The sequence below is a fragment of the Melanotaenia boesemani genome, chromosome 11, assembly GCF_017639745.1.
Source record: "Melanotaenia boesemani isolate fMelBoe1 chromosome 11, fMelBoe1.pri, whole genome shotgun sequence".
NCBI lineage: Eukaryota > Metazoa > Chordata > Actinopteri > Atheriniformes > Melanotaeniidae > Melanotaenia > Melanotaenia boesemani.
Window position 1 is genome coordinate 29030504 of NC_055692.1, and position 6031 is coordinate 29036534.

A 6031-nucleotide genomic window follows, 5' to 3' on the forward strand; every position below is an offset into this window, starting at 1 on the left:
CTTGCATTGCTCTGACAGAACTGGCAGCTCTGGCAAAACCAGAGGAGGACTTTGCATTTACTTGCACCAAGGCTGGTGCGCAAACAGCCAGATTATAGACCTTAGTTCAGCGTTTAACACCATCCTCCTGAGCATCCTCATCAAAAAGATGACTGACCTAGACTTCCCGCCCATCACCTGTGCCTGGATTACCAGCTTTCTGACAGACTGTCCACAGACAGTGAATGGGGCCTCACACATCCTCCATTTGTAAACTCATAACAGGCTCCCCTCAGGGCTGTGAGTCCCTTCCTGTTCACACTGTGAACTCATGACCGCATCCCCCTCCACGACTCAAATGTCATCGTCGAGTTTGCCAATGACACCACAGTGGTGCATACAGGGAGGAAGTCCAGAGACTGGTCACATGGTGTTCAGCAAATAACCTGTTGCCCGAACACCAACAAAATGAAGGAGATGGTGATGGACTGGAGGAAGAGGAGAGCAGACCACACCCCTCAGCAGATTAACAGTGTTGACGTGGAGAGGGTCCTTTCAGATTTCTGGGTGTTCATGTGGCTGAAAACCTGACATGGCACACCAACACAGCAGAACTGGTCAGAAAAAAAGGCTGTACTTCCTGAGAATGCTCAGGAAGTGCAGCCTGGAGGCAAGTTTTCGTCCAGTCTTATCAATGAAACTCACAGACATCTCGTCATGTCTTAGTCATCAAAAAGCCATGTTTAGCTCATCACAATCCCATTATCGTCATAAAAAGGCATTAACTAAAGAATGTTGTCATTATTGACGAAAACAACACTGCACCTGAGAGCAGATGTATTAGGTTCCAGCCTGGGCCATACCATAAATACTAAGGGGCCACCACTTATTACCACCCATACAACTCAAGAGACCAAAATGAAGACCAAAATTAATTTAAAATGGAAATAACCACCCCGTTTCTCATCTCCTCTTGTCATAGTTCTCCATCTGAATCCATTCTGCTCTCTTCTTTTTGCTCTCCTCCACGCTCTGTGCTTCCTGTCTTCTCACCAGTCTCTACTGCCAAAGTGTATCAAAGCATTTAAAGTTATATACACTTTCCTTAAGTTGTCTTTATGTGGAATAAAACCTTATTAAAATCAATTAAATTAAACAAGCACTTGTTTCAAAAAGGGCAATGGCTGTATCAAGTGCTTCACAGCTGAAGGTCATTAAACTTGCAAACAAAAGTAGAAAGAGCTGGAGCTCACTGACTGATTTGCAGCTTTATTGTGCAACCTTGGGGGACTAACGTGTCCACACTTTCTGTGTCTTCATCAGACACAGGTGAACACAGTGGGCAGATAAGTATAGATAATCTAACACAATTATACAGAATTTATTAGAAATAGAGTCACGTCAACAGCCCATTGCTCAAAACAGAGTAAGGTGGATCTTACGTACGTGTTTACTATCTGCTCATCCAACAACTTTCATACAATAAAAAGGAACATAGCATTTTACAAAAGATAGCCAAAGCTCATGTGCAAAAGAAAATATGAAACATTTATTAGTGTAGCAATATTCCTTGGAACAACAAGGAACTAAATATTAGCACACACAACTTTATTTTAATGTTTCATTAACTTATAGAGAACTCTCAGCAAGGAATGGACAGAAACTCCTGTCTTAGTGAGGAGGTGTAGTTGAGTCATCATTTAAAAAACTGTGATTGGTTGATCCTAAAAGCTAGATAAAAATATACTTTTGGTGATAATAGGCAAAGGATGGACCCTAAAATCGATAAACTTAACCATAGAATCTAATCATATGAAGACTATGTAACTGTAAATAATATCTCACAAAAAAGAAAATATCTGTTAAATGAATAGTACGCTAAAAATGTGTGAAAACTTGGGCCCACCTGCACAGTGTTCACATAGTGATGATTATATTTATTTGCTTATATTTTTTTTGCCATGCAGGTCATTTTTGTACTTTCAACATTTCAACTCAATTTTGTATTAACGAGGATAAAATGGCTCAGCTTTCATCAATGTCTGTGATTGCTGAACGGCTTATAAGAAGCAGAGTTGTTTGGCTTTCAAATCTACCACAAACCAGTGAACAGCAATGGAGAAGAAAAAAACAAGGAAACCCAGCTGGACAGAGGAACAGTGTTTGCTTCTGGCTCAATTGGTCAATGAGCATAAAAGCATTTTGAGAACTAAATTTGGCCCGAGTATCACAGTACAAGCCAAGAAGCAAACATGGGAAACTAAAGCACAGCAGAGAAATGCCTCCTTTCCACTGGTTGTGTGAACAAGTGAGGATTGAGAGAAGCAGTGGTATGTGTTGCAGTCAAAAGCAAAAGAGGAGATTGCAGCACACAAACATGGATCTTCACGCAAAGGTGAGCAATATACCACTTACACCTGCTGGAAAAGTTAATTTAAACAGCTAATTATTGTGTATATATTAGTTACTGGATCTCTTTTTAGGGGGTGGACCACCTGCCAGGCAGCTGTCCAAGGTTGCAGAAATTGTGTTTGATATACTGGGACAGTCAGAAGTTAGTATCACTGGGCTGAGGTAAGGCATTGACTCTTCAATGATGCAGGCCATTGAAATGCAACAAAGGCTGGACGAGTTTTCATATCAACAGGCAGGTAAACAAAATATCAAGAACAGTGTTTATTCATTGCATAAACCATTTCCCATATTTCTTGTGCATGCTAATTCTACTAAATCAATTAAAACAAAACAATAATTCAACTAAATGCAACTAAATTTCCCTTTCTGTAGCATGGAGCCATCAGAGGAACCAGGCCTCTCAACTGTCATTGGCTTATGTGTGGAAAGAGACGGGTCTTCGGGGAATTTATTATTCCTCAGTGTTGCCAAGTGTCGCCAGTGTTGTCGCTATATTTAGCAAGTTTTCAGACCCCTCTAGTGACTTTTTCTGGTATTATTGGAGACTTTTGGAGACTGACATGAATGAATGTAGTTTACTCTTCCCAATAAGGAGCAGGTGCTGTGCAGACCCCTCCCCCGTCCAAAAGCACTCATATAAGGCTCCCAGCTGTGTTCAGAGCAGACGACGTTAACCTCTGTTTCATGACCAGGCTGAAAATGAAACGTACAAAGCTGCTACTGGAGGATCCTGCGCTGGCATACCGTCAGAGTAATGTCTATCAATGAAGAGTGTGGACAAAAATTTAAAAAAGTTAAAAGTGTTACATTTTCCAGACTTATTAAATTGACACTTATTGACTTATTAAAAAGACTAAATACACTATATTTAAAAAAAAAAAAAAAAAAAAAAAAAAAAAACAGAACTAAAAAATAAAGAATATTGACAGAAATTTTATTTTATTATGTATTTTATTTTATCTTTTTTTGTGTGTGTGTTCTAAACATTTTTAGGCTTTTTTTTTTTTTTTTTTTTTTTAAATCATTTTTTGACTTTCCCACGACATCCTTGTTTATGGCAGAATCCATTACAACTATATGTACTAGTTTGATTATGCTAATTAGCGACTACTAGCGGCTTTTAGAACAGCCAATAGCTACTTTTCCTACTGAGGAGTGGGAACAGTGGCTGGAGAGGAGCATCAGTCCCTGAAACTGTTTTTTGCCAGGAACTACATGGACCAGTCATAAATGTCCTGTGGGGGATGATGGTGACAAAGTTGCCGTTCTGCTTTGACTACAAAGTCAATATGAAATCAAATCAGCAAATCTGATTTGATTTGACAAGTTCTATGTCTACTTGTTTTGTATTAGTGCGACCAGTAAGTTGTGTTTTTTTTTTGTTTTTTTTTGTTTTTTTTTATGTCAACTGCAACAAAATGTGAATTGTAAACATTGTAATTTCTGAATTTATTATTCAAGTATTTATTACTAATACATTGAAAATGAGAGGAAATGTGAATTTTTCCTATGCAAGGTGATTTCAGTGTGTGCTCCCTAAATTTTCTGCTTGCGCTCCAAAAAATTTAAGTTAGGGGCCACTGTGCTCCTCATAAAAAAAGTTAGTCTGGAGCCCTGATTTAGCAACAATGTCCAAAATCTTATAGTCGGCATTGAAAACAAGTTGAACTTTGATGCTGTGAAATCTCTTCTGTTCACGATGATGGCTTCATCCTCAATTATTCAGACAAGTGTCCCATCGATTACACCCACAACACTGGGGAATGCTGCAATGTCCATAAATGCCCTTTAATGAGCTTGTAAAGTGCGGACATCCTGTGGAAATTAAACAAACTGTCACAATATGAGGTTGTGGCAATGCTGTTAGTGTCTGGTTGATGGCCATACAGATGGAGGATTGTAATAGACCCAAGTCATCACTACTGCACTGTTGCATTTTCTCTGATGCCAAATACCTCAGTGTTGTGATGATTTTCATTTCGGGTGGTATTGCACTGTGGTGTTGGGTTAGAGAAGTAAGTGCATCTCTAATGAGATCAACCACAAACATGATTGCTGCACGATCCAATCTGTAGTGTTTCATTCACTGTCATCCAGTGTTTGGAGAATATCTCTCCTGCCTCTTCCGTCCACCATTCTGTCCTCTGCATAGGGAACTCCTAACTCATGCCTGCTCTTAACAGATCTCACCTTAAGAGCTCTCTCAAGAGCTAGTATTCTTTAGGAATAGCTTTTATCTTTACTAGGATCTACTCTTCACTTTTAGGGGAAATTCTAATAAAACATCTTGATTCTCAGAATTTTCTTATAATTTGGCCACTAGGAGCAACTCTTTGCACTAAGAATCTTTAGGAATACGGCCCCTGGTCTTCTGAGTTTTCCCTGCCCAGCTAGCTGCATAGAGCCTGCTCATTGGCTGGAGCCAGTAACCACACCTTCAAACTTAGACAAAAAACTCAGACATTACACATTCTTTCACAAAGAGTTGGGAAAAAGATACGTCCAGAGGACCTGAGCTGAGCCTGCATGTAGAGAAATACCGGTCAGGAAGATGATCAAACACGAGGTGCACATTGTAATGGAACATTGATCAATCAAAACTATAAGTTTTTGTTATGTTTTTGTACCTGGTTAAACTCGGTTTATTTCATATTTTCCTTTTTATATTTATTGTAACTAGTTAAATGAAGCCTGCACGCTTAAAGCCACAGCACGTTTTTCCGACTTTGTTTTAAGTTCAGTCTTTTTTTTTTTAAACATTAATTTGGTAATTATTCCGCCAATGACTTTGTACTATCCAACATCTGATTAAACCAACCCCAGTCACTTCTCTGAAGAAGAGAGAGTACACTGCAGACTCCTATGCCAAGGCTGACCACCTGCAGAGAGTAGAGGTCTAACTCTCAGAAGATCTGGTAGCGTTGTACTGGAAAAGACCACCTTTTTTCACTTACTCGGACCGGTCCCATCAAACATGCGTGAGTGTCATTTCAGGAAAATTCAGATCCTTGGTGAGGATCACTTGTCTCTCAGAATTCTCTTTAAACATTAATTAACACCACAGCTTAATCATTTCTGTTTTTCTTTTCATTTTATTTGCTCCACATTTCACATTGCCTTACCAGAAGGGTCTGGTTTGAACATCGCACTTGCATATTTCCTGCCCATGTAAATATGATTTATTTCCTTTTTGTTAATATTCTTTTGATATTAAGTGAAACTCAAAAAAATTGAATATTACTAATCTATTTATTTATTAATTTATTTGAGTAATTCAACTTAAAAGGGGAAACTAATATATTAGACTCATTCAAAGTGAGATATTTGATGCATTTATTTGTTGTAATTTTGATGAGCATTACTAACAGCATATTAAAACCCAAAAATCTAAATCTCAGAGAATTGGATTATTACATGAAATCAATCAAAAAGAAAGGATTTTGAATACAGAAATGTTGACCATCTAAAGAGTATAGTCATCCATACGAAAACAGTACTCAGACCTTTGCACTGTCTTCCTGTCTGTCAAAGAATTGACTTTAAAATCCTGCTGTTAGTTTACAAATAACTGAATGGTTTAGGACCAAAATACATTCAGGATCTTCTGGTTCGTTATGAACCAACCAGATCCCTCAGG